The sequence below is a fragment of the Palaemon carinicauda genome, chromosome 2 (assembly GCF_036898095.1).
Source record: "Palaemon carinicauda isolate YSFRI2023 chromosome 2, ASM3689809v2, whole genome shotgun sequence".
NCBI classification, from domain to species: domain Eukaryota; kingdom Metazoa; phylum Arthropoda; class Malacostraca; order Decapoda; family Palaemonidae; genus Palaemon; species Palaemon carinicauda.
In genome coordinates this window covers 147,146,086-147,158,614 of record NC_090726.1, presented here as the reverse complement: position 1 = coordinate 147,158,614, position 12,529 = coordinate 147,146,086, and the positions used below count along the sequence as shown (strand labels likewise).

At 51.4% G+C, this 12,529-nt stretch overlaps 1 protein-coding gene across 1 annotated transcript in view; it reads left to right on the top strand.

Moving 5' to 3' along the window:
- Positions 1–345: 345 nt before the first annotated feature.
- LOC137627657 (ATPase family gene 2 protein homolog B-like) overlaps positions 346–12,529 on the top strand; it is a 449,107-nt gene continuing 436,923 nt past the window's right edge. The window contains exon 1 of the mRNA XM_068358828.1: positions 346–483. The gene's annotated coding sequence lies outside the window, so the exon portion shown is untranslated. The remainder of the gene's footprint in view (positions 484–12,529) is intronic.

The window sequence follows — 12,529 nt, the reverse complement described above, 5'->3', positions numbered from 1 at the left end:
CACACACATATATATATATATATATATATATATATATATATATATATATATATATATATATATATTTTTTTTCTGATAATCTTAAGGATTGATCGATTACTTGATATTTTTTTTTTCGTTTACTGCTATGCATAATCGGTCTTAATGTTAATTCGTTTATTTTTGCTTGTGTTTGAACACCAGTACTACCTGTACTCACCTTAAACAGACATGTATAATGTTATTCAAATTCTTTTCCAGTCTATTCAAAATCTGCTATCATTTCTCCATCTTAAACTGAACTATAACAAGTGGGGAGCCGTTTGTAATCGGGTCTATGCTATTAATACTACTAAGAGAGATATACACTACTAATAATTGAAGTACTAGTCTAGTACTACTGCATTGCTGGCATTTGCTGCAGTTACATACGGAAAGTGTCGCTTGCTTATTATAGTTGTTTTATAGTGGATGATTACCGTAGGGTCTTCAAATATAATTCTGGTAAGGAGGTTGGCTGTGTCAACAGGTATTTTCATATAGAGCAAAGTGATAGTGCAATACTATTTTACATTTCTTTACATTATTAGCTTATATTCAGTCTAAGGTACTAATAAGAGCCATGAACATATATGGGTATTATTTTACTGTATTACAGGGCAGAGCATATATGTTGATAGTGAGAACTATGGGTCCTGTTATTAGTTTCAGGTATAGTTTATCACGAAATGTAAGTAGATAAAATGGACATTCTTATGGAGGGAAGCTAGCTTGTGACATCGACGACAAAATATAGATGTTCTCAGGGTAAAACGTAGTTCAAATACTAATCTGGATGAGGTTAGTTGTGATAAGCCAAAATCTTCAGGAGACAGGATACCCAAATAAAGCAATCCAAGTTAGGCTAGTCGGCTGGGTATTACTGTACTCACGGTCGAGGAAACGGTAAATTTTTAGGAAGAGGAACCAGCCCAAAATGACATGAAACTTTGTTTTCTAGGTGATTTTTATGTTTTGCACGAATATCACCTTCATTTTCCTTGGAAATGAACGGTTTTAGACTTTACTCTATAACAAACCTAACCTAACCTAACCTGATACAACCACCTAACCTAGGGCCCTGTACCCCTACCTAGGCCTAGCGCGGGGGTGGGGGGCACTCCCCCCCTGCGACTCCCCCTTAAGGATAGTGATTTTCTGGGCACTACCGAACTTAAGACAGTATAATAACACCAAATTCTAGTTACAACCTAAACTTAAGTTTATATTTACCTTAAAAAGAAGGCCCTGGTTGGTCGATATCGCTGTCCGAAGATGAATTATCGGTTTCGGCCTGTGGTCGTTGTCGGTCACTATGGGGTACATGTAATTTCCCAGCTTCAATAAAAAAGTTGTGATGCACCTGACCCTGTTCTTTATTGAAATTGTCTATAAACAAATATCTCGCTAGATATTGTTCGAGATATTGTTTTCGGTTACCAGGGTGTCTCGACCACTCTTTTATAACACGCCAAAGGCGTTCAATGTTTTGCGTGTGGACACTTCTATCGTTTCTGTCGACAAATTGTTCGCTGTGATTGATCACTTTGTGCGTATATCCTTCTTCAGCAAGTGTGCGATACGCTGCCCACCCATCACTAATCACAACAGAACCAAGTAAAATGAATTGTTTAATAAGTGGAATAAGTGTCCCTGCACTTCTGTCTTGGCCTTCTTTGTTAAGAGGAATAACGAATTTTTTCTTAGAGATTCGCTCTATTCCCCCAAACAACCACACTTGGGTAAGTTGTCGACCACAATTGTATTTGCGATGTACGAAGAGCGTTTCGTCGATTTCCACAATGACGTCACGACCACCAATTTGCGGTTGGTTGGAAAACCATTGTTCTGTGACTTCGGAACAAAACGATCGCCAATCTACACTTGTTCTACTTGACCACTTTAGACACCATATAATAGTGGTATGATCAAAAGATTTTCTTAACCAATGGTTTACAAACAAAGCAACTGCCCAGGGTTTCACATGAACACTGTCTAAAAATGTCCCCTTAAAAAGGCTAACCGAATACGCACACTTTCTACTTCCTTTCTGCTTATTAAGCTTCCTTCGATGGCCACACAAAAATTTATGCCTTGTTTCACTATATGTACAAGTTATATCACAGTGAGGACAAATTACTGCGGTAGGTAAAACACCATGTGCCTGCAAAAATGTGATGAATTCGGAATCTTGCGAGTGATATCGTCTTATAAATTCAAAATAGTCTATATCACAACTACGACAAGTTATCTGCACGACGGCCATGCTTAGTATTGCCTGAAGCGCCACAGTGGTAGAAATATTTAAATATAATTGGCTTTCGTTTGTTTAAAATGAGCCAATTATTTCAAAGTATCAAGTCACGTGGTGCGTGAATAAGTCACGTGGGGCAATCAAACAAAGTGTATAGGTGGAACAAAAAGAGGGGACGGAGCTATGAAGTCATTTTTTGGAGGGAGTGAAAGGGTGAACAATAGCCACTCGCCTTAGTAAAAAAGAGAGTCCTCATTTTTTGTAAATGTAACAAAAATCGATTACTTATGTTCTATTCATCTCCGGGCATAACTAATGGTATATTCCTAATCAGAAAAGTGTGATTTATGCGTTTCTGAAGTATTTATAGGTCGCTAAGCTGGTTCCTCTTTCTAAAATAATACCGAGGAAACCTTTCCTAGTAAAATCCAAGTTTCCCTATAGAAAAATGGGAGCCTTTGTATATCAGCGACTAGTTCCTCATGTGTTGATTAAAAATTGACATCAACTAACCTAATCTTTCCCCCCTAACCTAACCTACAAGCCGTGTCCTTACCTACATACCTAACGGGGTGCTAACGCCCCCCTGCAACCCCCCTTACACTGCACCATATTCTAAGTTAGACATCATAATGCATACAGGTGGCTGCTATCATACATACACCCCGAAAAATGCCTGTTTCCTTAAAAAATGGCACTTATTTTTGTCTCAAATAAATACTTAATACATACATACATACATACGTCCGTCGATAATGGGGGACCCCCAGTGGGAACTTGGGGTTTTGGTTGGGGAAAACGGTATATAATGGTAAAACAAACCTTTTCTTCTCTATACAGTATGTTCTTGGACGTATAATAAATTTATGGAAAACTGCATGGATTATATATATCCTATACCATACTAATGGTATATTTGTTCCGTAACCGAAATACAAACCACGCTATTTACATTGGGTTTACCTTTTAGCGTAGCTGAAATGGCAAGCCATTAGAATTTAACGAGGGTGTAATACCCCCGCGCTAGTTTGCGGGGGGGGGGGGGTAGGGGAGTGGTAGCTAGCTACCCCTCCCCCCCTCACACACAGGTGAATGCTCCACTTTCACTTTTGGCTCGGACATGGACAGACGTCTCTGTCTATGTCCTCGCTTGGCAGCCATTGTTGTTTTGTCTTTACTTAATCACTTACTTTTCTTTTACTCAATATATATGTAAACATTTTCTCATGTTTATGTATATATTTGAGTATAGAAATCAGTAAGTTTCCTTTTCAGAGTTTGTGCTTGTGTGTGTAGTGTACGGTATCTCCGTGGAGCCCTCGGCAGTTTAGGCCACCATGGTGTAGTTTTATGGGTCGCGATCGAGTTTGACTTCGGTGTTTCTCTCTCTCTCGCCTTGAGGTCGTTCACCCTTTTACTACGTTACTACGCCTTTTGTAGCTTCCTTCCCGTGTGGGGGGGTTGCTACGCCGTACGTTTTGTCTCAATTAGTTTATGAATCTAATTGTATTTGTTGATTTTTCAGCTTTGTAGAACGATTCCTTTCGGGGTTTGCGTTCTTTCTTTAGTGTTCATTCATTTTTAAATTACATAATTACATAGTTACATAATTATAATTGTTATAATTCTTTGTTGGTTACAGCTCTCCTTCCGTGAGTGTAAGTGGTTGTGAGGGCACGTGCCTGTTGTGTAATTCTTGTGTTCCTTTCCCTCGGGATTCCTCTTCGGAGCCTTCCCGGGGGAATGAATGTGTACTAATGAATTTTGTTTTATTTTTTTATGGTTACCGATCTAGTTCGTTTCTGTAATATGGCAACGGTGTGAGCTGTCTTGTTGAGGCCTGGGGATTCGGCTGTTGCTGCCTCCCCTATGGATTTTCGTCAGGGGCGTGTCTCCTTCTTCTGGAAGTACTCCCGTGACGATTGACAGCTCTCCAGTTCATTTTAGAACTCTCAGGAGGCTCGCCTCCTTTGGTGGGTAACTTTCCTTCCGAGGGAAGTTTTTCCTGTCCAGGCTTGAGTTTTTCACCTTTTGGGGGGTTCTTCTCTTGCCTTTTTTTCGTGCGACTATGCTCTTGGGGCTGAGCGGTCGCACCTGCAGTTTCGCTAAAGGGGCTGGGCAACTGCAGGAGCCCCTCTTCGGAGGATTGCTCCTTTTAGGTCACTGGCTGACCAGTCTCTTCTACGAAGTGTTTCTCTTACGTTCGCGAGAGAGTACACTCATAGAGACTCCTCTTCGGAGGATTCTTCTGCTGTTGTTGCTGTTGGCCTCCTTCGCCGTAAGGCTCACCGTCCGCCTCGTCGTAAGGGCCTCCCATCTACCTATAAGGGTGCTAAGAGGCGCCTTTTTGAATCTCCGTATGCAGCCTACAACTCCTTCTTCTTGATCTTCCGCCCCTGGTGCAGATGGACAGCAGTCTGACCTCGTCTTCCGACGGGCAACGGTCTTCCCGACGGACAACGGTTTTCCGACGGACATCAGTCTCCCGGCGGACATCAGTCTCCCGACGGACAACGATCCCTTCGGGGCAAAGGGTTGCCTCCCACGGGGGTTCTTCCCTTGCGTGTCAGGGTTCCCCTGCGCGCCCTTCTGCTGTGTTCTCTCCTGCTCTGTGTTAGCGCACAGGCACTCTCCTGCTCCTGCTCAGTGTTAGCGCACAGGCGCTCTCCTGCTCATCAGCGCTTTCCTGATCGCTAGCGCTCTCCGGTTCGCCAGCGCTCTCCTGTTCGTCAGCGCTCTCCTGTTCGTCAGCGCTCTCCTGTTCGTCAGTGCTCTCATGATGATCATCTCTGCTGTTCCTGTTGGTTCCTGTTACGCGCCCTGTGCGCCCACGTTCGCCCCCGCGATCTAGAACTTCGGTTCAGGTCTTGGACAAGGACTCTTCTTCTTCGCACAGGCTTCCACGCGTTGCCTTCTGCTCGCCAGCGACCATAGACGCGTCAACGTTCACCTGCTCGTCAGCGATCTCCTACGCGTCAACAATCGCCATCGATCTGCCACGCGTGTCAGTTCCCCTGAACACCATCAGTAGCGATCTAGCGCTCGCCTGCTGTGGACCACGATCTCCGGTAGCGGAGTCTTGCCGTAGATCTTCCTCCTGCTCGCCAGCTCTCACCTTTACTTCTGTCCTTCTGTGCGCCAGCTTTCTTCAATCGCCAGCGCACATCTGCGCGCCCTTTTTTGCCACGCACCAATGGGCGCCAACGGTTTTCTGACCGTCTAGGATCGCCTGATTAACAGCTTGCTTCAGCACTCTCCTTCCTGATGCACCTGCGCGCCTTCTGTTAGCACGATGCGCGCTAACCATCACTAGTCTCTCGTGTTGGCAATCGCCTACGCGCCCGCGCGATTCTTCACCTGCACGCTAGCGTTTTGTTAACGCACCACCGCTTGCCGACGCGCCGTCGCTTGCCGACGTGCCTTCACTCTCCTACGCGCCATCGCCCGCCTACGCGTCATCGGTCTCCCGACCGCCTGCACTCACCCGCACGCCCACGTGCCTGCGCGTCCACGTGCCCGCGCGACCCCACCCCCACTTGCCTGCACGCCTACGCTCATGCGCGACCGCGCACATGCTCTCCAATGTTCGCCCGCGCGTGAACCAACGGTGTTCCTTCGCGCGGACGGACGGTGTTCCTTCGCGCGGACGGACGGTGTTCCGTCGCGCGGACGGACGGTGTTCCGTCGCGCGGACGGACGGTGTTCCGCCGCGCGGACGGACGGTGTTCCGTCGCGCGGACGGACGGTGTTCCGTCGCGCGGACGGACGGTGTTCCGTCGCGCGGACGGACGGTGTTCCGTCGCGCGGACGGACGGTGTTCCGTCGCGCGGACGGACGGTGTTCCGTCGCGCGGACGGACGGTGTTCCGTCGCGCGGACGGACGGTGTTCCGTCGCGCGGACGGACGGTGTTCCGTCGCGCGGACGGACGGTGTTCCGTCGCGCGGACGGACGGTGTTCCGTCGCGCGGACGGACGGTGTTCCGTCGCGCGGACGGACGGTGTTCCGTCGCGCGGACGGACGGTGTTCCGTCGCGCGGACGGACGGTGTTCCGTCGCTCGGGCCGACGGTGTTCCGTCGCGCGGACGGACGGTGTTCCGTCGCGCGGACGGACGGTGTTCCGTCGCGCGGACGGACGGTGTTCCGTCGCGCGGACCGACGGTGTTCCGTCGCGCGGACCGACGGTGTTCCGTCGCGCGGACGGACGGTGTTCCGTCGCGCGGACGGACGGTGTTCCGTCGCGCGGACGGACGGTGTTCCGTCGCGCGGACCGACGGTGTTCCGTCGCGCGGACGGACGGTGTTCCGTCGCGCGGACCGACGGTGTTCCGTCGCGCGGACCGACGGTGTTCCGTCGCGCGGACCGACGGTGTTCCGTCGCGCGGACCGACGGTGTTCCGTCGCGCGGACCGACGGTGTTCCGTCGCGCGGACCGACGGTGTTCCGGCGCGCGGACCGACGGTGTTCCGGCGCGCGGACCGACGGTGTTCCGGCGCGCGGACCGACGGTGTTCCGGCGCGCGGACCGACGGTGTTCCGGCGCGCGGACCGACGGTGTTCCGGCGCGCGGACCGACGGTGTTCCGGCGCGCGGACCGACGGTGTTCCGGCGCGCGGACCGACGGTGTTCCGGCGCGCGGACCGACGCTGTTCCGGCGCGCGGACCGACGCTGTTCCGGCGCGCGGACCGACGGTGTTCCGGCGCGCGGACCGACGGTGTTCCGGCGCGCGGACCGACGGTGTTCCGGCGCGCGGACCGACGGTGTTCCGGCGCGCGGACCGACGGTGTTCCGGCGCGCGGACCGACGGTGTTCCGGCGCGCGGACCGACGGTGTTCCGGCGCGCGGACCGACGGTGTTCCGGCGCGCGGACCGACGGTGTTCCGGCGCGCGGACCGACGGTGTTCCGGCGCGCGGACCGACGGTGTTCCGGCGCGCGGACCGACGGTGTTCCGGCGCGCGGACCGACGGTGTTCCGGCGCGCGGACCGACGGTGTTCCGGCGCGCGGACCGACGGCTTAATTCTTGCAGTATCCATTGCTCGCCTATGGGTTATCGCTCGCCGACCACCAGCTCTCGCCCTTCCTACCACGCTCGCCCTCCTTTTGCGCTCCTTCGCTCACCTTCGTTTACGTTCCTGCGTGCCCGCGCATGGGCGCTTCCACGTTCGCCCACGTGCAAACCATTGATTTACCATCGCGCGAGCGCCAGGGCGATTGCGACCGCGATTCCCGTTGGGGTTTCGCAGCATGGCCAGCCTGGCGAGTCTTCTGGAGCGTATTTCCAGAACACGGCCTCACCCCGTAAACGCAGAGCATGGCACATGCAAGAGCAGGAAGAATCTTCAGGGAGGTCTGAGCAACATTTTTCTTTCCAGAACCTGGGTTAGCCCTTCCCCGTCATTCCCTGGAAGGGTTTTTCCAGGGGGCTTTCCGTTTGAGATTCCTCCTTCAGCCAAGGGGTGACTGGTTTACCCCTTCCTCTTCTCCATCTCGTGAAAGGGGCTTCCAGGTCCTTTCCCTCCTCGGTTGCAACCCGAGGTTTTGTTCGAGGAAGCTACAGGAAGGTCATGGGTACTTTCCTCCTCTCGGGCTCAAGCACCTTGGCGTTTCGTCGTCAAGTATCGAACTTGCGGGCAAGCTCGATGTTGGACCATCTGGACGCAATGACCGAGGGCTTCCTTTCGGGTGTCTCATCCGTGGATGTCGACAACCTCAGACACCCTTCCATCCTTTAGAAGAGTTTGTTTGTGCCCAAGGACAGAGACATTGACAGCGGTTGTGCGGAGGAAGTCGACTTCCGTTTTCACTCCTCCAAGGCGCTTTCTTCCAGACCCTGCAGGGCTCCAGCGCCTCTTTTCTTTCAGCCACGTCGGCCTAAGTTATCGGACCGGCTACGACAACTAAGACAAGGTGTCCAATAGCAGTTCCCTCCTGTCAGGAACAGGTGGCACGGGAGGCTCTCCCGGGGGGCATAGTCCTAGAGGGAGCGGCAGAGTTCACGAACTCTAGGACTGGCACCACTCCCCTTGCAGGTTGCACGCTGGGAGGATGCCTAAGGTTACTCATCCGAATGACAGCTTCCCGATGCCCATTCCTGCACGATCTCTGTGATCAGCCAAGGATATCGCGCCTGCCGTCTCTGTCAGCGAATTCAGTGTCTCTGAACCTCTATGCCATAGGGTCGGCAAGAGTTTGCCCATTTGGGCAGAATGATCCATGCCTTAGGAGAAGGTCCTCCATAGTATCGTCGACGGCTTCACCCCCCGGCTTCTTCAGTTGATCCTTTCTTGTAAGGAAGTATCTGAGACGGGAGTTCCGTAGTCGACCTCTCAGCTCTGATCAAGTTTGTCGAACAAACTTCGTCCATCGTGGAAGAGCAGAATCGAACAGACTGGTAACGAGGCGACAGGACTTCTTAGGCCCTGGATCGGAAGGACGGGTACTTTCAGTTTCCATTCCATCCATCTTCCAGGAAGCTCGTGGAATTCAGCCTAGACTACAGGTATTCTTGCTTAAGATGCAGTGTGGCGATCCCGCCGTGGCATCGCAGGTTTTTCCCCCAGAGAACTCTCCCTGCTTTCCTCATGGCCGCTCAGGTGCAGGCTTCCGCCTCCTTCGCCTTTTGGAGGTCTGGTCAACTCCGGTAGGCTCGGGTTCGACCTTCTTCAGCGCCGGGACAAGCTTCCGGATGCTTACCATGAGTGGGGGTTCATGGTATTTTGCTAGGAGCCTTCTCTTCTTCTGCCTCAACATCTGGAGTATCTAGCCATGATATTGAGTCAACGGCCTTACCATGTTGGAAACCCCGCTTCTCGTCCGTCCAGCAAGGTTAAGCACCGTCGGGTCTGGTCGGTACTTGGATGGGTGACCGCCTTGGGACGCCAGATTCTGTTGCCGCCTCCTCCGAGCCTTCCCTTCAGTTGACTGTGGCAAGGCTGAGGAGAGTCGCAGTACCTGTTCTCAGTCAAGCAGAGCTTTCAGCCCTACCTTGGAACGTTTCCTAGTTCTCTTTTCCTCATTGACCCGTCTAAAGTTCCGAATGGTCGCCTCAGGATAAGTTCCCTGTGGGGCGGCCCAAGTTCCGGTGGTTTCAAAGCAACGATTAACCGGACTTTCTGGCCCTATGGGACCAGCGGAACGATTAGACCTGCAATGGGTGTTGACCTATGGAACCTCTTGATGGGAGTGGATATTCTTGTCCTTTCCCCACATTTTTGATGCAGTTCTCGGACTCGTCAAAGAAAAGGGGGGGGGGGGGCATGTTCCGGTCCAGGCCTATGGTCAGGACCTGAAGGATACCTCTCCATCATTCAGGCAGGCTTAGGGGCCGTAGTCTGGCCCCTCTACAGATCCTACAGCTCCTGCCGAGTCGCTCCGTGCGCGTCGACTTCATGGTACTGGCGTGTTCTAACCAGCAGGGGATGCATTTTCATACCTTCGCATCTTGCAGTAGAGATACTGAGATGATTTGAGATACGCTCAATACCACCATCGGCTCTCTCATTCCGGGCAGAGGAATGTTCTCTCCGACTATCCGAGCAGAGCCTCGTAGAGAGAGTGTACCTGGGGGTCTTTGGCCTTGAGTAACCAGCAAGTCCTGGTCTGGGGAACCTGATCGCGACAGCTTGGAACCTCAAGCTTCCGCTGTTCTTCCCCCCAGTCTCAGACCCCGAGACTCTGGCAAGATGCATTCCGGTGATGGTGGGACAACATCGACGCCTGCGTCTTCCCTCCTTTGTTGTCTGTTGAGAATGGGTCTCAACAAGACCAGGTTGTCTGTCAACCTTTCAATGGCCCTGAGAGCTCCACTGGGACTATACGCAGAACGGTTTCTGGACCCTCTGCTTCCCCTGACGGAACTCCCGGGAGAGCTTCTCCCACGGCACAGGCTACTCGAACAACCACACTGCAACATCTTTCACAAGCCGGGGCGTCGCTTCGGCTTCATGCCTGCAGACACTACGCCTCCTCCTCAAGAAGAGACAACCCGCTACAGTCGCGGGACGGAGGTCGCGTCATCTGCGATAGTCATCCGCAGGGGTCTTCCAGGCGAAGTGGAGAGTCTTCGGTGGTTGGTGTCGTGGGAGATATACCTCTTCCCTTGAGGCCTCTTCTCCAGCAATAACGAACTTATTGCCTTTCGGCGGGGGGGGAAACTCCTTCCGCTCTCGGCAATGAAGCCTGTCGCTCAGCCTTTCCCTGACCTTCAGGCTTAAAGGAATAACTTTTTCCTTCCCGCTGGACCCTTCATCGCTCATGCGAAGCTGCGAACGTCCCTGCCCTAGTCGGAGTGAGACCTCCAACATGGAGCATGGCTCGGACTTTTTAGTCCCTTAAGAGATCTTCTCAAGACCCTTTACGTCAGGCCTCTGATCGTATTCCGTCTTGAGTCTCCTGCTCACTCTGGCCGCGGCCAGTGTGTAAGCAATCTTCTTGGTCTCGTACGACTCCGCCCTTTCTAAGGAATAGGGGAAGGCAACATTCAGGTTCGCTCCTGAGCTGTTGGCTAGTCTCAGAATCTTGGGGTCCCGGCCTTCGGTCCAATTCCTTCAAGATTTCGAGTCACCATTCTATATCTGATGTCCCAAAACCTTCTCTTTCTTGCCAGTAAAGGAATCGAGAGGTTAGCTTTGGGAACAGCTGCAGTTTGTCCTCACGTGCAGCCGGGTTGGGAGCACAAGAAGGACACGGGGGAGAGTCACCAGTATACCTCTTCAGCTCGGACTCAAGGACATTCATCTCAACCTGAATCCAGACCCTCCCCCGTCACGTCGCCCTACAACACGATGTCGGATACATCGCAACGTCCCTCGCCTTCGAGTAATACTACTCTGTGACGCAGGTGCTACAAGCTGGAGTCTGGAAGCGTCTAATGACCTTCGCAGCCCGCTTCCTGCAGGGCGTGACCCACAGGAGTTTCGATACGTTTCTATCGCTCTGTGGTGGCTACACAACAGCTGGTCTAACCTCAGGCTCCTTTTTGGACAGGTAGCAGAAGGTTGAGGGCATTGTTATCAGGTTTTAGTCTGCATGAACGAAAGAAGTATGTCTAGCCCTTACTTCTTTCTTCATTTTCCCCTCTACTGGGAAGCAGCATCCTGGTCTCTGCATAGCTGACCTCGAACCTCTGCAGGTAAACCATGCTTCCTTGTGTTCCGAGTATTGAGTCAATACTGTCGCGTCCCCCATACCCTGACGAGGTGGTATTGGGAACGTCTTAACCCAGAATTCCTTCTGGAACTCCAGGTCAACTGCCTAGGACGGGTCACACTTCTTCCTTCACACACAAGCTTATGTAGGCCACACGGTTCCTTGCGGGGCAAGGAACTTGTGAGGTGCAGGGACTCCTTTTCTCGAGTGCAACTCACTCGGATTCTGAGTCCCCGGGTAAAGTCAAAGCCAGTATGGCTGGGGACTTTCCACGCTTCTTAAGGGGTAAGTCACCCAATGTAAATAGCGTGGTTTGTATTTCGGTTACGGAACAAATGCCAAATTCGAAGATAATTTGTATTTTTCCTAACCATACAAACCTTAGCTATTTACATATATTTGCCCACCAGCCCTGTCCCCCAAGACAAGACCTACCTCTAAGTGAAAGTGGAGCATTCACCTGTGTGTGAGGGGGGGTAGGGGTAGCTAGCTACCACTCCCCTACCCCCCCCCCCCCCGCTAACTAGCGCGGGGGTATTACACCCTCGTTAAATTCTAATGGCTCGCCATTTCAGCTACGCTAATGGGTAAACCCAATGTAAATAGCTAAGGTTTGTATGGTTAGGAAAAATACAAATTATCTTCGAATTTGTCATTTTTCATTTATTTGTTGACATTGTACGGGTCGGTTGTATTCGCTCCTATTCGTTCGTATGTACATACCAGTTTTACGTCTTCTGTGCATAAACCCTGCCCTCTTGCGCATATACCCAGCCCTCCTTTATTTTTACCAATAGGATTACTTGTTCCCTTATAACCCCTCCCCATTTTTCCCCACGTCATTCAAGTATGTTTACCCGCGACATTCAAGTATTCTACTTGACCTAATACAACTGTACCATTCCTTTTATCTAATACCCACATGGACATATTACGTTTTACACAAGAATTACTGTTTTTTTTTATAAAGCCTTCTCATTTTTACCCACGTAATTCAAGTATTCTTCTTGATCTGACCCTTCTAGTACCGTATATATCCATTCTTTTATGCAATACCCACATGGGCATATTGCGTTTTATCCTAACCATTCTCTGTATTTGTTCTGTAACC